Here is a 23,033-nt window from a genome sequence, read left to right as displayed (position 1 = left end):
TTTGGCCCAGATGCTAGATGATAGCCCACAATCCTGAATAAACATGGATAGTGTTTTCCAACGTTATGTTCATTGGTTAGTTTACTAGTCAACATAGCTGTTTTCTACTTAGATATTCACAAATAAGTTTTAAATACTTTTAAAGATGGTCTTAAGTTGTCAGCTTTACAGAGTTTGTAGCAACACTTTCATGTTGGATGGAGGTGGAGGAGATGAAGGAAGTGGGAACAGGTTAACCTCATTAATTTGCCATTTCTTTCACTTAGTTCAGCAGTCAGGTCAAAAAGCATTTCTTGACTGTCCATTGCAAGTCAGGCTGTGCTAGGTTTTAGAGGTATGAAGTTGAGTAAAAAACAATTCATGCTCTCAAAAAGCTCCCAAACGAGTGTCAGACACTCGTTGCAGATCATTAAAAACAACATGCAATATTAAAGACATGTGCACAGCATGATGGAAGCTCAAAGGAAGATACCTAACCCAACTTGGTGGGGCAGGCGGCAGTGTATGTATTAGGAGAGGGTGGAAAATAGGAGTTACCCAAAAAACGCTCCCCCAGGAAGTGATGTCTAGCTGAGTTTTAGAGGCTCAATAGCAGTTAGCATCAAGGGATAGGAGGGGTCGACTTCACAGGCATGTGGCACAGGGTCTTGTGCACACAAGGGCCCTTGTGTTCAGAAGGGCTTGGTTGAATGCTCTGCTTTTGACATCCTGAAGTTAATAATTTTCAAAGCCAGGTCCCTGCATTTTTATTTTGCACTGGGCCCTGCAAATAGTGTACCTGCTCCCGAAGATAGGATGAGGATGGGAAGCAGGCAGTGCTTTTGATTATGTTTGTCCCAGGGCTTCATAAAGCTGTGAACAGGCTATGGGACAAACATAATCAAAACTGTGGCATGGAACTCATGATACAAGTGCCTTTGTTTCATGTTTCTCTGTTCCATCTTAGGCCACATTTTCTCAAGTTGTATTTACCCCCACATACACACATACACTTATTCTTCCTGCTAAGTACAACTAAAATCTCTGGACTTATATATAAAATAAACACAAGATGACTGAAAGATAGAGAGAGAAGGAAGACTGGCTAGAACCCTCAGGAGCAAAGAAACAAGCTGGTGAGTTTCCTGGATTTTCTTTTTGCCTCATAATTATGGCTTGAATTGTGTTCTCCCAAAATTCATATGTTGCTATCTTAACCCCTAGTGCCTTAGAATGTGAACTTATGTGGAAGTTGGCCAGGATGATCTCGATCTCTTGACCTCATGATCAGCCCACCTCGGCTTCCCAGAGTGCTGGGATTACAGACCTTATTCCTGATCAGAAGTGGACCCACATAAGTATGCCTAACTGATTTTGACAAATGTACAGAAAGAATTAAATGGAAGAATGATAACCATTCAATAAACTATGCTGAAGCAACTGGACATCCAAAGGCAAAAATATGAACCTTAGATCTCACACTTTCTATAAAAATTATCATTTTTTTGGTAATTAATAAATTATAAAATAAATTACACAAAAATGGATGATGAACTTAAATGTAAAACTATGAAACTTTTAGGGTAAACACATAGGATAAAAGCTGTGATTTTTTTGCCTAGCAAAGACTTCTTAGATGTGACAGGAAAAGCACAATCCATGAATGGAAAAATTAAATTGAAAGTCATAAAAACCAAATACTTTTTCTCTGATAAAAGGTCTGGGCTTTGGGTTCCAAGATGGCCAAATAGGAACAGCTCCGGTCTGCAGCTCCCAGCGTGATCAACAAGGAAGACGGGTGATTTCTGCATTTACAACTTAGGTACCTGGTACATCTCACTGGGAGTGGTTGGACAGTGGGTGCAGCCCACAGAAGGCAAGCTGACGCAGGATGGGGCATTGCCTCACCCGGGAAGCACAAGGGGTTGGGGAATTTCCCTGTCCTAGACAAGGGAAGCCGGAACAGACTACATGGAAAATCGGACACTCCTGCCCAAATGCTGTGCTTTTCCCAAGGTCTTAGCAACCAGCAGACAAGGCGATTCTCTCCCGTGCATGGCCTGGCGGCTCCCATGCCCACAGAGCCTTGCTCACTGCTAGTGCAGCAGCCTGAGATCGATCAGTGAGTCGGCAGCCTGGTGGGGGGAGGGGCGTTCACCATTGCTGAGGCTTGAGTAGGTAAACAAAGTGGCCAGGAAGCTCACCGCAGCTCAACAAGGCCTACAGCCTCTAGACTCCACCTCTGTGGGCAGGGCAAAGCTGAACAAAAGGCAGCAGATGACTTCTGCAGACTTAAACGTCCCTGTCTGACAGCTCTGAAGAGAGCAGGGGTTCTCCCAGCAGGGCATTTGATCTCTGAGAATGCACAGACTGCCTCCTCAAGTGGGTCCCTGACCCCCGTGTAGCCTAACTGGGAAATACCTCCAGTAGGAGCTGACAGACACCTCATATAGGCGGCTGCCCCTTAGGGATGAAGCTTCCAGAGGAAGGATCAGGCAGCAATATTTACTGTTCTGCAATACTTGCTGTTCTGCAGCCTCCACTGCTGATACACAAGCAAACAGGGTCTGGAGTGGAACTCCAGCAAACTCCAACAGACCAGCAGCTGAGGGACCTGACTGTTAGAAGGAAAACTAACAAACAGAAAGGAATAGCATCAACAACAACAAAAAGGTCATCTACACCAAAATCCCATCTGTAGGTCACCAACATCAAAGACCAAAGGTAGATAAAACCACAAAGATGGGGAGAAACCAGAGCAGAAAAGCTGAAAACTCTAAAAAATCAGAGTGCCTCTTCTACTCCAAAGGATTGCAACTCCTCACCAGCAACAGAACAAAGATGGATGGAGAATGACTTTAACAAGTTGACAGAAGTAGGCTTCAGAAGGTCAGTAATAACAAACCACTCTGAGTTAAAAAAGGATGTTTGAACCCATTGCAAAGAAATTATAAATGTTGAAAAAAGATAAGATGAATGGCTAACTAGAATAAACAGTGTAGAGAAGACCTTAAATAACCTGATGAAGCTGAAAACCAAGGCATGAGAACTTCCTGACGCATGCACAAGCTTCAGTAGCTGATTCGATCAAGTGAAAGAAAGGGTATCAGTGATTGAAGATCAAATTAATGAAATAAAGCAAGAAGACAAGGTTAGAGGAAAAAGAATACAAAGAAATGAACGAAGCCTCCAAGAAATATGGAACTATATGAAAAGACCAAATCTACATTTGATTGGTGTACCTGAAAGTGATGGGAAGAATGGAACCAACTTGGAAAACACTCTTCAGGATATTATCCAGGAGAACTTCCCCAACCTAGAAAGACAGGCCAACATTCAAATTCAGGAAATACAGAGAACACCACAAAGATACTCCTTGAGAAGAGCAACCCCAAGACATGTAATTGTCAGATTCACCAATGTTGAAATGAAGGAAAAAATGAGGGCAGCCAGAGAGAAAGGTCGGGTTACCCACAGAGGGAAGCCCATCAGACTAACAGCGGATCTCTCGGCAGAAACTCTGGAAGCCAGAAGAGAGTGGGGGTCAATATTTCAACATTCTTAAAGAAAAGAATTTTCAACCCCAAATTTCATATCCAGTCAAACCAAGCTGCATAAATAAAGGTGAAATAAAATCATTTACAGACAAGCAAATGCTGAGAGATTTTGTCACCATCAGGCCTGCATTACAAGAGCTCCTGAAGGAAGCACTAAACATGAAAAGAAACAACCAGCACCAACCACTGCAAAAACAGGCTAAATTGTAAAGACCATCGATGCTATGAAGAAACTGCATCAATTAACAGACAAAATAACCAGCGAACATCATAATGACAGGATCAAATTCACACATAACAGTATTAACCTTAAATGTAAATGGGCCAAATGCCCCAATTAAAAGACACAGACCGGCAAATTGGATAAAGAGTCAAGACTCATCAACGTACTGTATTCAGGAGACCCATCTCACATGCAAAGACACACATAGGCTCAAAATAAAGGGATAGAGGAAGATCCACAAAGCAAATGGAAAACAAAAAAGCAAGGGTTGCAATGCTAGTCTCTGATAAAACATAGTTTAAACCAACAAAGATCAAAAGAGACAAAGAAGGCCACTATGTAATGGTAAAGTGATCAATTCAACAAGAAAAGCTAACTACCCTAAATATATATGCACCCAATACAGGAGCACCCAGATTCATAAAGCAAGTTTTTAGACACTTACAAAGAGACTTAGACTCCCACAAAATAATAATAGGAGATTTTAACACCCCAATGTCAACATTAGACAGATCAATGACACATAAGGTTAACAAGAATATCCAGGACCTGAACTCAGCTCTGCAATAAGCAGATATAATAGACATCTACAGAACTTTCCACCCCAAATCAACAGAATATACATTCTTCACAGCACCACATCACATTTATTCTAAAACTGACCACATAGTTTGAAGTAAAGCACTCCTCAGCAAATGTAAAAAAACAGAAATCACAAACTGTCTCTTAGACCACAGTGCAATCAAATTAGAACTCAGGATTAAGAAACTCACTCAAAACCACACAACTACATGGAACCTGAACAACTTGCTCCTGAATGACTACTGAGTAAATAATGAAATGAAGGCAAAAATAAAGATTTTTTTGAAACCAATGAGAACAAAGACACAACATACCAGAATCTCTGGGACACATTTAAAGCAGTGTGTAGAAGGAAATTTATAGCACTAAATGCCCACAAGAGAAAGCAGGAAAGATCTAAAATTGACACCCTAACATCACAATTAAAAGAACTTGAGAAGCAAGAGCAAACCAATTTAAAAGCTAGCAGAAGGCAAGAAATAACTAAGATCAGAGCAAAACTGAAAGAGATAGAGACACAAAAAACCCTTCAGAAAAATCAATTAATCCAGGAGCCGGTTTTTTGAAAAGATCAACAAAACTGATAGACTGCTAGCAAGACTAATAAAGAAAAGAGAGAAGAATCAAATAGACACAATAAAAAATGATAAAGGGGATATCACCACTGATCCCACAGAAATATAAACTACCATCAGAGATTACTATAAACACCTCTACACAAATAAATTAGAAAATTCTAGAAGAAATGAATAAATTCCTAGGCACATACACCCTCCTAAGACTAAACCAGGAAGAAGTTGAATCTCTGAATAGACCAATAACAGGCTCTGAAATTGAAGCAATAATTAATAGCCTACCAACCAGAAAAAGTCCAGGACCAGACAGATTCACAGCCGAATTCTACCAGAGGTACAAAGAGGACCCGGTACCATTCTTTCTGAAACTATTCCAATCAATAGAAAAAAAAGGGAATCCTCCGTAACTCATTTTAGGAGGCCAGCATCATCCTGATACCAAAGCCTGGCAGAGACACAACAAAAAAAGAGAATTTTAGACCAATACCCCTGATAAACACCGATGTGAAAATCCTCAATAAAATACTGGGAAAGTGAATCCAGCAGCACATCAAAAAGCTTATCCACCACGATCAAGTTGGTTTCATCCCTCGGATGCAAGACTGGTTCAACACACACAAATCAATAAATGTAAACCATCACATAAACAGAACCAATGACAAAAATCACATGATTATCTCAATAGATGCAGAAAGGCCTTTGACAATATTCAACAGCCCTTCATGCTAAAAACCCTCAATAAACTTGGTATTGATGGAACATATCTCAAAATAATTAGAGCTATTAATGACAAACGCACAGCCAATATCATACTGAATGGGCAAAAACTGGAAGCATTCTCTTTGAAAACCAGCACAAGACAAGGATGCCCTCTCTCACCACTCCTATTCAACATAGTGCTGGAAGTTCTGGCCAGGGCAATCAGGCAACAGAAAGAAATAAAGAGTATTCCGTTAAGAAATGAGGAAGTCAAATTGTCCCTGTTTGCAGATGACATGATTGTATATTTAGAAAACCCCATTGTCTCAGCCCAAAATCTCCTTAAGCTGATAAACAACTTCAGCAAAGTTTCAGGATACAAAATCAATGTGCAATGTAAAGGACCTCTTCAAGGAGAACTACAAACCACTGCTCAACGAAATAAAAGAGGACACAAACAAATGGAAGAATAATCCATGCTCATGAATAGGAAGAATCAATATCATGAAAATGGCCATACTGTCCAAAGTAATTTATAGATTCAATGCAATCCCCATTAAGCTACCAATGACTTTCTTCACAGAATTGGAAAAAAACTACCTTAAAGTTCATATGGAACCAAAAAAGAGCCCACATTGCCAAGACAATCCTAAGCCAAAAGAACAAAGCTGGAGGCATCATGCTACCTGACTTCAAACTACACTACAAGGCTACAGTAACCAAAACAGCATGGTACTGGTACCAAAACAGAGATATAGACCAATGAAACAGAACAGAGTCCTGAGAAATAACACCACACATCTACAACCATCTGATCTTTGACAAACCTGACAAAAACATGCAATGGGGAAAGGATTCCCTATTTAATAAATGATGCTGGGAAAACTGGCTAGCCATATGTAGAAAGTTGAAACTGGATCTCTTCCTTACACCTTTTACAAAAATTAACTCAAGATGGATTAAAGACTTAAATGTTAGACATAAAAACCCTAGAAGAAAACGTAGGCAATACCATTCAGGACACAGGCATGGGCAAGGACTTCATGACTAAAACACCAAAAGCAATGGCAACAAAAGCCAAAATTGACAAGTGGAATCTAATTAAACTAAAGAGCTTCTGCCCAGCCAAAGAAACTACCATCAGAGTGAACAGGCAACCTATAGAATGGGAGAAAATAATTGCAATGTACCCATATGACAAAGAGCTAATATCCAGAATCTACAAGGAACTCAAATAAATTCACAAGAAAAAAACAAATAACCCCATCAAAATGTGGGCAAAGGATATGCACAGTTTTCAAAAGAAGACATCTATGCGGCCAACAGACACAGGAAAAAATGCTCATCATCACTGGTCATCAGAGAAATGCGAATCAAAACCACAATGAGATACCATCTCACGCCAGTTAGAATGGCAATCATTAAAAAGTCAGGAAACAACAGATGCTGGAGAGGATGTGGAGAAATAGAAATGCTTTTACACTGTTGGTGGGAGTGTAAATTAGTTCAATCATTGTGGAAGACAGTGTGGCAATTCCTCAAGGATCTAGAACTAGAAATACCATTTGACCCAACTATCCCATTATTGGGTATATACCCAAAGGATTATAAATCATGCTACCTACTATAAAGACACATGCACATGTATGTTTATTGCGGCACTATTCACAATAGCAAAGACTTTGAACCAACCCAAATATCCATCAATGATAGACTGGATAAAGAAAATGTGACACATATACATCATGGAATATATGCAGCCATAAAAAAGGATGAGTTCATGTCCTTTGCAGGGACATGGATGAAGGTGGAAACCATCATTCTCAGCAAACTATCACAAAGACAGAAAACCAAACACCGCATGTTCTCACTCATAGGTGGGAATTGAACAATGAGATTACTTGGACACAGGGTGGGGAACATCACACACCGGGGCATGTTTCGGGGTGGAGGGCTTGGGGAGGGATAGCATTAGGAGAAATACCCAACGTAAATGATGAGTTGATGAGTGCAGCAAACCAACATGGCACATGCATGCCTATGTATCAAACCTGCACCTTGTGCACATGTACCCTAGAACTTAAAGTATAATTTAAAAAAAAAAAAAACTTTTGCTAGTGGAGCCACAAATGAATTGAAGTAGGTAGCTTAAAAAAAAAAGTCTGTTCAGAGGGTGAAAAGAAAAGCTACTGGGAGAAAATATTTGCAGACTACATATCTAACAGGAGACTAACATCTAGAATGTATAAAGATCTCTTGAAACTGAACAGAAAAAAAATGAAGGATCCAATTAGAATATGGGGAAAAGACGTGAGATGCATTTCACTGAAGAGAGTAGATAGGTGGCCAGTAAGCTCATGAAAAGGTGTTCAACAGTATTAGCCATTACAGAAATGCAAATTAAGCCAAGTAAGTTATCACTACACACTTGTCAAAGTAGTTAAAAATAAAAAATAGTGACAACCCTAAATACTGGCAAGAACACAGAGAAACTGATCACATTGCTGGTGGAATACACAGTGGTATCCCTCCTCTGGCAAATAATTGGGCAGTTTCTTAAAAAAACCAAAGATGCAACTACCATACAACCCAGCATATGAACTCTTCAAAATTTATCCCAGAGAAGTAAATACTTACGTTTACCAAAAAACCTACATGTGAATGCTCAGAGCAGCTTTATTCATAATAGCCAAAAACTAGAAACAGCATAGATATCCTTCAACAGGTGAATGGTTTAAAAAAAAAAAAAAAAAAGTGGTACCTCTATACCACGGAATACTGCTCAACAATAGAAAAAACACAAACCGATTGCTTCATGCAAAACCTGGAGGACTCTGCAGAGCATTATGCTGAGCAAAAACAGGTCAATCTCAAAAGGTTCCATTCTGTACTCTACCATTTATATGACATTCTTGAAATGACAAAATTATGGAAATAGAGACCAGATTAGTGGTTACCAGGGGCTACAGAGTGGGTGGGAGCATGAGGGCATAGGATGTGGCTATAAAAAGGGAAGCTGAGAGGACCCTGTGATGATCTGTTCTGCATCTTGGCTGCATCAATGTCAATGTGCTGATCATACTAAGATACTGTACTATAGGTTTGAAGAAGTTAATATTGGGTGGAGGGGACTAGGTAAAGGGTATACAGGATCTATCTGTATTATTGTCCACAACTGCATGTGAATCTACAGTTATTTCAAGAAGTTTAATTTTTTAAAATAACTATTCTTAGCTTTCCATCTGTTCAAAAGCAGGTGGCAGGCTGGATTTGGCCCACAGGCTGTAGTAGTTTATAGAGTTTAGTGCAAACACCAAGAAACACTGTATGTTCATTCAATGGTGTTTTAAATGCTAAAACTACAGAGATCCAAACAGAGAGGTCCTCAAATGTGTTTTCAGTCATTTGGTTCTTATAATTGAAATAGTGGTTTCTCTACAGGGACAATGTCCATCCCAATCCTAATTGGGAGGGGATAGGAGCAGTGGGTATGTAACCTCTAGATGTGGAATATTCAAAATCCTCTTTGTCTTGTTTTAATACCAGCACCGTGAGTTCACCTTCTCCAGTTATATGCTTCATGGAAGCTTGTGTGTTTTATTCAAACGTGTTGCAGTCCAGGTAAATATGATTGTTCTTTGAAAAGGAGTTCTGTTTGAATTGCTTACATTGGTTTTAACTTTCTCAGCCTTTCCATTCACAATCTGTTTTGGCCACTGTGCAGCAGAAAAACAAATTTTAAACCATATTTAAAACATGTATATTCACATTCACATTAGGAAGTTTATTTTGATCCAAACAGCAATCATTATTCAGTCATTCAGTATGGTCTCTGTTTCCTTTGCATCGCTATTTAATGTTTCCTTATGTTGGCTTCTGTCTTTTAAAAAATATATCATGATCCTTAGCCATCTGCTTGTATTTAAAAGTGGTACACTAAAAAGCTCTGTGCCCATGGGTGGGCTCAGTGGAATTTTACTAACCTGGAGGAGCTTTACTGGAATCCAAATAGATTTCTTTGGGTAGCCGTCAATGTTAGTGTCTTTAGGTCTCTTCTCTTGGATCTGTTACATTTCTCAAAGAGGCGGCTTCTACTTTTCTGTCTGAAGGGCATACTCTTCCTTGCCACATTCTGGGGGGCCAGGTGGGGAAAAAAAAGGTTGAGGATCTCAGCATTTGATATGTGCATTACTTGAGCACATATTTTTCATACAAGACTTATTCCTTCAACTGTACCTGGTGCCTTCAGCCAAGAGACTCTGTGTTCTACTCTCTCTTGAGAATGAATCACCTGCCTTCTGCCATGGTTAGGGAAAGAATCTGGCAGTTTAACGAGTTCTTAGACTGACTTTCTACCATCTTTTTTCTAGCTTTACCTTCATAGTCACTTCCAGAATAACCTGGATATACCCATTCCTGAGCTTTGTGGGGATCTGCAGTGCCAGTCGGGCTGCTTTTGAGATGCTCTCACTGCCAACCATAACTCATTGTTCTCAGGGCTGCTAAGGCAGTTACCACTCATCCCTTTGCTTTCCATTTTTCAAAATGGAGCTGCTCTTACCTCTGCTCCCTTTCTCTTTATGCTAGTGATAGGGACAGGAGACAGAAATTCTAGGCAAGAAAGGCCGGGTCCCTGGCAAAAACCCCACTCTCAAGCTGAAAAGCTGAAACCAGGTCCCAAAAATGAGAACTTCTATCCCTGTTTTCCTGCTCGAATGTTGCTTTTTCCTGAACTACACAAGACCCCACCCCTCCCCATCTTGTGCCTATAAAGACCCCAGACTCAGCCAGCAGAGAAATAGCTGGACGTCAGGACTACAGCTGGATGTCGGAGAGAAGCAGCTTGACTTTAGATGGACAGCTTAACGGCATAGCTTCAAAGAAGAATACAGCTGGAGACAGCCAGACTTCAGAGGAAGATTACCTTCCAACCCCGTTTTGGCTCCCCTTCTCACTGAGAGCCACTTTCATCAGCAATAAAATCCCCTACATTTACCATCCTTCATTTCGCCCATGCAACCTCATTTTTCCTGGACACCGCACAAGAGCTCAGGAGCCACAAGTGCAGATACAAAAGGCTGTCACACTGGCCCTTTGCCCTTGCTGGTGAAGGGCAGCCACCTCATGTGATGAGGCAAAGGGCCCACTGAGCTGTTAACACTTAAGCCATCTGCAGATGGCACAGCTAAAAGAGCACTGTAACATGCCCTCTGGGGCTTTGGGGGTTACAGGTACTCCAACCTAGACACTGCCACAGGGCCTGCATGGAGTTCTCTCCTGCCGGCACCAAAGCAGCCAACCAATTCCAATATTCACACACTCCAGTTCCCACCTCATTTGCTCACGCGCTGCCTCCTGGGAGGAGTTTAGAGCGGCAGCCTGAGTAAACCAGGCACCCCTGTCATGAGTCTTGCAAAGAGGATAGGGAAATATCCTGCTTCACTAGGAATGTATGTCTTTTTTCCTTTTACTTTACTATGGCTTTACTTTTAGAAGGGAGCATGTATTCAACTCATCATCATTAACAGAAGTGTTTATTCAGCCTGAGCCAACACACAGGAATTGTGCTTGTAAGGGTCTAACATATCTGAGTTTGTCAGCATCTTTCTTTTTTTGAGACAAAGTCTCACTCTGTGGCCCAGACTGGAGGGCAGTGGTGCAATCTTGGTCCACTGCAGCCTCCGCTTCATGGGTTCAAGCAATTCTCCTGTCTCAGCCTCCCTGAGTTTGTCATCATTCTTATCCAGTTAAGAGCTGGGACATAGGCTCCTCTCCCATGCCTACTTCATGCACATGGACTCAAGTTATTCTGATTGTAGCTAGGATTAGTTCTTATCATTACTATAGGTAATGACAAAGACTCTAAGGCAGGGGCCAAATCCCAAGCCTAACTTGAAGGAGAAACTACAAGATATCCTTATTTGGATTATGAAATCATCAAAGATATCCTTATTTGGATATGGAATCTTCTTCAAAATCCATTTTATGTTATTTTGTTGTTTTAAATGTTAACAACAGTATTTAGGGCCTATCTTCTCCAGTTCTAGGCTCTCCTAATGCTAGATACTTAATCAGAATCTATCAGGATGCTCCAGGAAGTGGTAGGAGATCCAGCCAGTAAACTCTAAGAACCTTTCATGTCTAATGTTCTAAAATTCAAATAGGTTTTTTAAGATAGTCTGAAAATCTAACCATGAAATATAGACCTTAATTGCTATGTAAATATGGTTTGGGCTCCATGCAGCAAATTTACATATCAGCAGTAGACTAAATAAGAGCCTCAAGGAGATATTTCCTCGTGGTACAGCAGTACAGTGGGGCAGATGGGGACAATGATGGGCAACAGCAGCTAAGCAGAGCTCCTGGGACCCAGTTCAGGGTGGGTCAACCCATGTGGTGGGTCTATCCAGAGGACATGTCACCCTGCCTAGGTATAGGCCACTCACAAATCCAGGGGAAGTTAGGATGGGACATAACAAAATGTAATGCATTTCCTCACAGGCCATGGCTGACTTGGAAGTTTGCACAAGGGTAATGGGAATTGGGAGAACTCTTCATATTTATTCAGCTCAACATTTTGGAAAGTTGACAAATTATCTACGTATGCATTTATGTATAAAGCAAAGGATTTAGAGCACACTGCTTTTTAAAAGCTTTGCCAATTTGATAGGTAAAATGGTATTCTATTGTTACTTGAACAGAAATTTTTTGTTTACAGAGTTGTACTTTTTTTTTTATGAGCATACTGGTCATTTGCATTTTTCTTTTGTGAATTATCTGCTCTTTCACTTTTTAAAAAACATTTGTTGATATTCTCTTTTAGCTTCTAGGAAAATGAGGTTAACAAGACAAATTCTTTTTGAATCTCATGGAGTTCAGGATTTAGAGGAGGTAAACATACATCAGGTAATTTTTTTTTCTTCTTGTTTTTGAGACAGTCTCACACTATCACCCAGGCGGGAGTGCAGTGCCATGATCTCAGCTCACTGCAACCTCTGCCTCCCAGGTTCACGCGATTCGCCTGCCTGACTCCCAAGTAGCTGAGATTACAGGTGCACACCACCACATCCGGCTAATTTTTTGTATTTTTAGTAGAGAAAGGGTTTCACTATGTTGGCCAGGCTGGTCTTGAACTCCTGACCTCGTGATCCACGCACCTCAGTCTCCCAAAGTGCTGGGATTACAGATGTGAGCCACCACACCAGACTAGTAAATAATTTTCATAAATGTTTCTGAAACTTGGAAAAAAATACATAGCCTCTGTTTTTAGGAACAGAGTTTGATATGTATGAGTCAGATATATTTTTTGTCTTCTAAATCCTTATCTTTTATTTACTTGCTTCAACAGCAAGTGGTAGGAGATCCAGCCAGTAAACTCTAAGAACCTTTTCATGTCTAATGTTCTAAAATTCAAATAGGTTTTTTAAGATTGTCTGAAAATCTAACCATGAAATATATTTGCTCCAACAGCAAGTAAATAAAAGATATGGATTTAGAAGATTCAAAGTCTCCAATCACTAAAGTCTCCAATTACTAATACGTTTCTGTCTATCACTTTTTGTATTTCCTATAATGTCTGTTAAGTAAGATAAATTTGGTCATTTTGTACATATTCATAATTTCTAGATCTTCATTATAAATTATATACTTTACTTCACAAAGTGCCCTTTATCTCTTTTATGCTTTTTGCTCCCATTCAACTTTATTTAATAGTAAGGTTGTAACCACTGCTTCCTCTTTGTTTTCCTGACAATTTCCTGTTTGTAGATACATATTTAAAGCTATGAATTTTCCTCTGATCTCTGCTCTAATGGTATTACTTTTTTCTAGATGCATCACTGATATACTTTTGTCCATATTTTTACTTTCAACTGCTTTGAATCACTTTAAGGTATATCTTTTTTATAAGATGTGCATTAGGTTTTCCTTTATATTCCAATTTAAGTCTTTTTTCTTTGAATAAGTATATTCACACCATTTTCACACATATGACAGCTATGTTTGGTCTTGCTTCTGTCATATTTTACATTACACTATATCCATCAATGGTTCAAAATAACTTCCAATGTATGTATAACTTTCAATATACCTAACTTCCAATGTATATAGAAGCTGTATAGCTTGTGTTTCCTTCACTCATGTGTGCTGTCATGATTTTATAAGTTTTTATTTTGTCTTAGTTTTTCCTAATGTTACCGGGGGGTCCTTGCTCCCAGAGTTCCCAAGATGGTGGCCAGCTGCTTCCAAAATGGTGGCAAGCCTCGTGTTCTCTGACCTGGGGTTCTTGGCCTCATGGATTCCAAGGAATGGAATCTTGGGCCATGCGGTAAGTGTTATAGCTCTATTAGAAGCCATGGGTCACGGAAGAGAACTGTGGAACCCAGAGACTTGTGTTCAGCTTGATTACTATGAACCCAGGCACTTAGCCATGCAGGAACAATGGCAAGCCTTTAGCCCGATCAGGAGCGGCAATGGGCGCCTTGCTGGATCAGGAGCACAGCAGACACCCTGCCAGATCCCGAGGGATGGAAGTCAGCAGCGGGTCTGTGACAGAGAGCAAAAGCTCAGCTCGAGCCATAACAAACACGGACCAGAAGACTGCAGTTACAAGACTTAATAGAATGAAAACAGAGCTCCCATACAAAGGGAGAGAACCCAAAGCGTGTTGCCATTGCTGGTTCAAATGCCTGGGTTTATATCCCGGATCATTGTCCCTCCCACTGTGCTCTCAGGCAACAGATGATTGGCTATTTCTTTATCTCCTGATGTTGCCTAATTAGCATTTTAGTGAGCTCTTCTTATTATCTGATTGGTTGTGTGTGAGCTAAGTTGCAAGCCCCGTGTTTAAAGGTGGAAGTGGTCACCTTCTCAGCTTGGCTTAGGGATTCTTAGTCGGCCTAGGAAATCCAGCTAGTCCTGTCTCTCAGTCCCCCATCTCAACAGGAAAACTCAAGTGCTATTGGGGAGGTTGGCCAACTGCTCTAACTGCTTCCTGCTGAATTTGGGCATAGTAGGGGTGGTACAGTTGAGATTTTCTTGGGAGGGGTGGCTTCGATGTCATTAACATCAGAGCATGAGCTAGCAGGCCGGTCCAGGGGTCTGCAGTACATCTTAGTCATGGACTGCAGCTGGGGCTCCATTTGAAGAATAATTTGTAGTTTTACAGCTTTGATTCTGGAAGAGACAAACTTAACAAGGAGGTTAAAGATATAGGGATTGAAATGTATGGCCTGCAGTGCAGGGGATTATTTCTTTGGCACACTTCACAGGGCCTGACTATCTGCTTGATAGTTTTGAAAAGGCCTGGTCCAGTAAATAATAATTTGGCCATCTGATGGGTGCTATCAATGCCTAAGTGAAAGGTTTGGTAAAGGGTTTTAAGTAATTTCCATTGGTTAGCTGCAGGCAAGCGTATCTTTCCTTCTTTGGTGGCTAGCTATCCTGAGAAGAGAAAACTATGTCCTCATGAGGTTCCCCATTCTATTTCTCCTGCTGAGTACTGGGGCTTGGTTTCCCAGAGGGGATTAGCCCATACTAGGGGTCCTTCTATAAGCATTTCTAATGGAGGGTCCTGCCTTGTGGCTCTTTGGGCTTCAATATCTGTTTGGCGGTTCCCTTCTATTTCCCTTTCCTTTCCTTTCTGATGGCGCTGGCAGTGTACGACTGCCACCTCTTTAGGTTTCTGTACAGACAATAATAATCTCTTAATGGCTTCCTGATGTTTGATTGGTGTTCCCTCGGAAGTTAGGAATTCTTTTTCTCTCCATATTGCTGCATGGGCATGGAGGACTAGGTAAGCATACTTAGAGTCTGTATATATATTTACCCTTTTTCCGTCTCCTAATTCTAGTGCCTGAGTGAGGGCTATTAGTTCTCCCAGCCGAGCACTAGTTCCTGGAGTGAGGGATTACTTTCAAGTATTCCGTTATCACTGACCACTGCATACCCCGCTTTTCAAAGTCCTTTTTCTACAAAGGAACTTCCATCAGTATACAAGTGGAGGTCAGGATCAGTCAAGGGAACCTCTAAAAGGTCCCCTTGAGTGGTGTAGGTTTGAGCAATTACTTGTTGACAGTTATGTTCTATCTTTTCTTCATTGTCTGGAAGAAATGTGGCTGGGTTAAGAGTTGCACAAGTGCACAGTCGCAGCACCAGCCCTTCAAGTAATAGAGCCTGATATTTAAGTAAATTGTTGTCTGACAGCCACAAGTCTCCTTTAGCAGTGAGTATGCCATTCACATCATGGATGTCCACACAGTAAGATCTCTTCCCTGTATTATTTTAACTGCTTCAGATACTAAGACTGCTACTGCCGCCACTACTCATAAACAATGAGGCCAACCCTTTGCCACTGCGTCAATTTCCTTACTCAGGTATGCCACGGGTTGCAAGCTCATCCCTCAGACCTTTGTAAGAACTCCTAGAGCTATTCCTGCTTTTTCCTGTGACATATAAAGAAAAGTCTTGCCCCGTTGGCAAGCTTAACACTGGGGCTTGGGTTAGGGCTTTCTTTAGGGCCTGGAAAGCCACTTCTGCTTCAGGTGTTCACCTTACTAAATGGGTATTGGCTTTCTGAGTTTCCTTAATTAGTGTATATAATGGTCTGGCTCTTTCACCATACCTGGGAATCCATATTCAGCAGAAACCTGTTATGCCAAGGAACCCTCTTAGTAGCTTTAGGGTTTTGGGATGAGGATAAGTCAGTATAGGCTGGATACATTCCTCACTGAGGGCCCTGGTGCCTTTGGATAATTTTAGCCCTAAGTATTTAACCTGCTGTGAGCAGAGCTGAGCCTTTGGTTTGGAAATCTTTTAGTCACAGGTAGCGAGGAAATGTAAGATCCCTTGGGTGGCTTGATGGTGCAAGGTTTCTAAATGGGCGGCTAAAAGTAAATCATCCATGTATCAAAGGACAAGAGTGTCGAGGTATGAGAATTGGCCCAAATCTTGGGCTAATAATGCCTGGCCAAATGGATGGGGGCTATCCCTGAACGCTTGGGGTAAAACAGATCAGGTGAGTTGAGACGTTGGGTTTGTAGGATCTTCAAAGGCAAACAAGAATTGAGAGTCAGGATATACAGGGATGCAGAAAAAGGCATCCTTAAGGTCCAGGACTGTAAACCACTCTGCTTCCTCTGTATTTGGGAAAGCAGAGTATAAGGGTTAGGTACAGCTGGGTATAGAGGAACAACAACCTCATTGATAATCCTGAGCTCTTGCGCTAACCTCCACTCTCCGGTTGGGTTTATGTATTCCTAAATTTGGAGTATTGCAGGGGCTATTGCATGGTTTTACTAGGCCTTGGGCTTTTAGGTCCTTAACAATCTTTTGGAGTCCTTGTTGGGCCTTGGGTCTAAGGGGGTACTGCCTTTGGTAGGGAAAGGAGGCAGAATCCTTTAGTTTAACTTGAACAGGACGGGCATCCTTTGCTCGTCCATATTGTCCTTCTGTTGCCCAGACTTCAGGATTAATTCCTTCCTCAAGCACAGGATAACAAATGGGTGTTCCTTCTCCTATGTTCAGGTGTATAATGGCCCCTGCCTTTGCTAGAATGTCTCTCCCTAACAAGGGAGTGGGGCTTTCAGGTATAATTAGAAAGGCATGTGAAAAGAGTAAAAGCTCCACAACTTAGTGGCTGGGAGAAGTATCTAGTGACTGGCTGTCCTAGGACCCCGTGGATAGTGGACCCCTTGGAAGACAGTTGTCCTGGACAGAAGAGTAAGACTGAGAAGGCTGAGCTAGTGTCCAGGAGACAGTTAACCTCCTGGCCCTCAATGGTCAAGCATACCTGGGGCTCTGTGAGAGTGATGGCATGGGCTGGCGCTTGCCCCGGGCACCCTCATTCCTGCTGCTGGATCATCTGGTTAGTGGCTTCTGATTCAGCGGACCTTCATCCCCTGGGGCTCTGGGCCTTCCAGTGATTCCCTTGACATAAGCGGCATGGATGAGGGGGCAGCTTACTTCTACTTGGACAATCTTTTTTAAAATGTCCTTGTAGACAGCACTGAAAGCAAGCCCTATTAGGCATTCAATTTGCCCAACTTTTCCCTTTTCCAGAGCCTCCAAAGTCTGCTTGCCTGAGGGTCATGACTAAAGCGGTGGCCCTTTTTTAATCCCATTTGTCCCGTTCTGCCTGCTCCTCCTGATCTCTATTATTAAAAAACGAGGTTGCCAAGTTCAATAGGGTTTCTAAGTTTTGCTCTGGGCCTAAGGTGGACTTTTGAAGTTTTTTTCTAATGTCTGCAGCTGACTGAGTGATAAACTTATCCTTTAAGATTAGTTGGCCTTCAATAGAGTCAGGTGACAGAGAGGTATGCTTCCTCAATGCCTCCCTTAGTCTCTCCAGAAAGGCAGTAGGATTTTCTTCCCTTCCCTGTGTTATAGTGGACATCATTGAATAATTCATAGGCTTCTTCCTAGTTTTCCTTAGTCCTTCTAGCACGCAAGTTAGCAAATGTCTGTGGCACCAATCTCCACATTCTGATTCTGTGTCCCAGTGAGGGTCTACGCTGCGAACTGCCTTCTGGCCTGTAGGGAATCGTTCTCTTTCCTCTCTTGTCATTCTATCATTGACCTGAGATACCAGAGATCGCCAAACTCTCGGGTTGCAGTTATGGCGGCACTTCTCTCATTTGGGGTTAGTGTCTGATTTAGCAGTAACATTAGATCTCTCCATGTCAGATCAAAGGATTGTCCTAACCCTTGTGAAACATCAGCATAGCCATCAGGGTTATCTGAGAATTTACCTAGGTCTATTTTAATTTGCTTTAAGTCTGAGAGAGAAAAAGGTACATGCACTCTGGCTGGGCTGAATTCCCCTCCTCCCACTGCTTGGAGGGGGCATAATCAGGGAATATTGACACTCTTTGGTTCATGGTTTACCCCTTTTTCTATCTCCTTTTGGACGGTTTGGGTTGAAGGGGGGGGTCCTTATTAGTTGGGGAAGGAGTCAGGGGGACACTGGGGTAGGGAGGTAGACTGAGGGTTTCCTGTAGGGCATAAATCACACTTTTTACGTAACTGTGAGTTATCTCTTAACGAAAAGAAAGTTTGTACATATGGCACTTCACTACATTTGCCTTCTTCTCTACAAAGAGGTCTAGCTGTAAGATGGTGTTACAATTTATACTTCCCTCAAGAAGCCAGGTTTCTCCCCCTTGAGGAAGATATTGTGGCCCGGTGGTACTGCAGAAGAATATGTCTTTTCTTTCTTGGCACCTGAAGGTCATATTGGTCCTAATCCTCCAGAATACATCTTAGGGGCGTTTTTGCCTTCGGCGGGGAACATTTCCCATCCGAAAAAATAACATAGGGATGCCAGCGCCCCTAGTCATTTTCCAATGAGCATCAGTCCTAGAGCATCCTCTATGGTCCTAACGCTTATTCCTTTTGAGGGTGAGTAACCACCCATGGACCTCTGCTTATCGGATTAGTTACGCTCACCGATGTAGCAGTCCTGCACCTGTTTTCCCGCCTCTCTTGACGACAAAGAAAGGGGTCCGGGCTGCTGGATTCTAGCGGTCTTTTATCAGCGTGCCCAACATTGCCTTTGCGCTCAGGGGTGAGTCCTAGACCTGGGCTGGGTTCCTGAGTATTTCATAACAACCCAGCTGCCCCATCAAGATGCATTCGCATAAACAACAGTTCTTATGCAAATTCATTTCAGAGAGCATGCAGTGAACCTTTGCAGTCATGACTGAGACAGTGTTTTGATTCTGTAAGTACTTTAAGGCCTGGCTGAGTGCAAACAGCTCGCATGTTTGAGGAGACCAATTATTAGGCAATTTTTCTAACTCTGCTTCCACAAGAGTCTCCTTACCAATTACTGAATCCCCATTGTGGTTTCTTCCTCAATCACCTAGGAGGAACCATCTATTTTCCTGTCCTGAAGGGACTTCCTCCTAGGTCTGGTCGGACCTTTGTATGGTAATTAAGATTTAAATTCCCTGTTGAGAAATCTGCTGGGTTAAGGGAATTATCAGTGGTTGGAGGTACATTACCCTTTTCTAACAGAATAGCCCCACACTTTAAGATTTTTGAGTTAGTAAGCTACCTTTTTGCTTTTTTGACTTAGAATAATTCTGAACTGGTGAGGTGTGCTCACAACAAACTTTCCTCTAAAAGTTATTTTTCTACTTTTAGCAAAGCAGTTGCCACTACTGACTGAATGCATTTGGCCCATCCTTGGGTTACTGGGTTAAGGATTTTTGATAGGAAAGCTACGGGTTGTCAGTGGCCTCAGTGCTTTAGGGCTACGCCCTTATTTACACTGACAACAAAGTGGCATTGGAGTGTTATAGGGTCACGGACAAGACCTTCAATTATCAATTACAGGTTTTAAATTTACCATGGCTTTTAAAGGAATAGGGCACACTTTTTTTTTTTTTTTTTTAACTATTTCCATCTTTTTCTTTTTCTCTTTGACTTCCTGTTTCTCTCTCTCTCTCTCCCCCCCCCCCCCCCCCCCGTCTCTCTCTACCCCCATCTCTCTCTCTTAGCCATTACAAACTTGGGGCCCTAGCAAGGGTGGTGGGTAATGGGTCCCACATAACTGCCCATGTCGAGAGCTTTATACCTAAATCGGGAGGGATATCAGGGATAAGACTCCCTGGGTTTATAGCCTAGATGTCTAAGGATGCATCCTAGAGCTTCCTTAGATCCCTTTGGAGATATAACTTGCTAAAGGAAATGAAAGTCTGAACCATTAGTACCTAGGAGGCGGGGATCAGAGGCAGTAGATTCAGAGGCAAGGAGAATTTTGGGGCTACACTTTCAAGAAAGTTGTGGTCCGGACCCAGGAGGTATGGGTCAGAAGGAAAGGTAGAGGTGCATGCATGGGTGACTGTTGAGTAGAAACTTCTGGCTGTGACATGATTTCAACCGGCTACTGCTGGGAGTTCGGGACAACAGCTTTCTGCTACTAGTCGGCCCTCGGCTTCCCCAAGAAAACTGAAAGTGGAAGCTGGCTCCAGGCAGACCAATGTGTCCAACCCAGAGGGTTGGGGGTTAGAAAGCCCTTCCTCAGATAGCCTCACACCTGAGTCTTAAGTCCGGCGGCCACGCTAATTATTTTTAACTGGCTGACAGGTGCCTGGTATTTTCCTCCACTTTCCAAGGAAGGACAGAATAGCAAGCGAAAGTGGTCCAATATTACTCACCACTTTGAAGGTCCTTTCGTAGCCACCAAAATGTTACCAGCGGGTCCTTGCTCCCAGAGCTCCCAAGATGGTGGTGGGCTGCTTCCAAAATGGCGGCAGGCCACTTCCAAGATGGTGGCAAGCCTCGTGTTCTCTGACCTGGGTTTCTTGGCCTCACGGATTCCAAGGAATGGAATCTTGGGCCATGCGGTGAGTGTTATAGCTCTAACAGAAGTCGTGGGTCACGGAAGAAAACCGTGGAACCCAGAGACTAGTGTTTAGCTCAATTAGGATGAACCCAGGCATTTAGCCATACAGGAACGAGAGCAAGCCTTTAGCCCGATCAGGAGCAGCAATGGGCGCCTCACTGGATCAGGAGCAGACCACCAGTGGTGGATGCAAGCGAAAGCTCAGCTCGAGTGGTAACAAACACAGACCAGAAGAGTGCAGTTGCAAGGTTTAACAGAGTGACATAGAGTGAAAACACTGCTCCCATACAAAGGGAAAGGACCCAAAGGCTGTTGTTGTTGCCGGCTTGAATGCCTGGGTTTATATCCCGATCATTGTCCCTCCCACTGTGCTCTCAGGCAACATATGATTGGCTATTTCTTTACCTCCTGTTGTTGCCTAATTAGCATTTTAGTGAGCTCTCCTTACTATCTGATTGGTCGTGTGTGAGCTAAGTTGCAAGCCCTTTAAACTACCTGTTTAAAGGTGGAAGCGGTCACCTTCCCAGCTAGGCTTAGGGATTCTTAGTCGGCTTAGGAAATCCAGCTAGTCCTGTCTCTCACTAATGGCTACTTTGTTATTTTTTTTCTCTTGTTTTTTGTCAGGAAAGGTTTTTCATTTGTTTTTCAAATGATCATTATATATTTCATATAATTTCCTGATTTTTCCTTTTAATTTCAGCTTTTATTTTAGATAGTGAGTACCTATGCAGGTTTGTTACATGGGTATATTGCACCCAGGTAATGAGCACAGTACGTAGTAAGTTTTTCAACCTACACACCTCTCCCTCCTTCCCCCCTCTAGTAGCCCACCAGTATCTATTGTTCCTAAGTTTTACGTCCATGGGTGCTCAATGTTTAGCTCTCACTTATAAGTGACAACATGGGGTGTCTGGTTTTCTGTTCCTGTATCAGTTAGGATTATGTCCTCCAGCTCCATCAATGTTGCTACAAAAGACATTATTTCATTCTTTAGGCTGCATAGTATTCCATGTGCCACATTTTCTTTATCCAGTTCACACTGATGGGCATCTAAGTTGATTTCCCATCTTTGCTATTGAGAACAGCATGGCAATGAACATGTGTGCGTGTGTCTTTTTGATATAATGGTCTATTTTCCTTTGGGTATATACCCAGTAATGGGATGGTGGGTCAAATGGTAACTCTGTTTTAAATTCTTTGAGAAATCTCCTGCTTTCCACGGTGGCTGAATTAATTTACATTCCTTCACCAATAGCATAGAAGCATTCCCATTTCTCCATGGCCTCTCCAGAATGTTGGTTTTTAGCTTTTTAAATTGATAAAAATTGTGCATAATCATGTATATGTTGTTTTGAAATATGTATACATTGTGGAATGGCTAAATGGCGCTAATTAACATACGCATTACCTCACATAGTTGTCATTTTGTGATGAGAATACTTAAAATCTACTCTTAGTAATTTTCAAGAATGCATTAACTGTAGTCACCATGCTGTATTAAATGATTTCCTGAACTTATTCCTCCTGAAATTTTGTATTGTTGACCAAAAGCTCTCAAACCCCCTTCCGTCAGCCCCTGCAACTCTTCCATGAGTTCAACCTTTTCAGATTACACATATAAGTGAGATCATGCAGTATTTATCTTTCTGTGCCTGGCTTATTTCATTTAACATAAACCCTTCCAGGTTCATCCATATTGTCACAGATGACAGAAATTCCATCTTTTTAAAGGCTGAACAGTATTCCATTGCGTATATACCTCTTTCTTTATCCATTTATCCCCTGATGGACACTTAGGTTGTTTCTATATCTTGGCTATTGTGAATAGTGCTGCAGTGAATATAACAGTACAGATATCTCTTTGACATACTTACTTCATTTCCTTTAACTATGTACCCAGTAGTGGGATTGGTAGATCACATGGTAGTTCTACTTTTAATGTCTTGGAGAACCTCCATATTTTCCATAATGGCTGCACTAATTTACATTCCCACAAGCAGTGTGCAAGTGTTCCATTCTTCACATCCTCTCCAACTTATTTTTTTGTCCTTTTGATAATAGCCATTCTAATA

At 41.8% G+C, this 23,033-nt stretch overlaps 1 protein-coding gene across 1 annotated transcript in view; it reads right to left on the bottom strand.

Annotated features, from left to right (window-relative positions):
• Positions 1–7,665: 7,665 nt before the first annotated feature.
• LOC110741266 overlaps positions 7,666–23,033 on the bottom strand; it is a 202,718-nt gene continuing 187,350 nt past the window's right edge. The window contains exon 4 of the mRNA XM_031653041.1: positions 7,666–9,747. The gene's annotated coding sequence lies outside the window, so the exon portion shown is untranslated. The remainder of the gene's footprint in view (positions 9,748–23,033) is intronic.

This window comes from Papio anubis, chromosome 12 (assembly GCF_008728515.1).
Source record: "Papio anubis isolate 15944 chromosome 12, Panubis1.0, whole genome shotgun sequence".
In the NCBI taxonomy this organism is placed as follows: domain Eukaryota; kingdom Metazoa; phylum Chordata; class Mammalia; order Primates; family Cercopithecidae; genus Papio; species Papio anubis.
The sequence above is the reverse complement of the archived record's forward strand: the minus strand, read 5'-3'. Positions and strand labels throughout refer to the sequence as shown.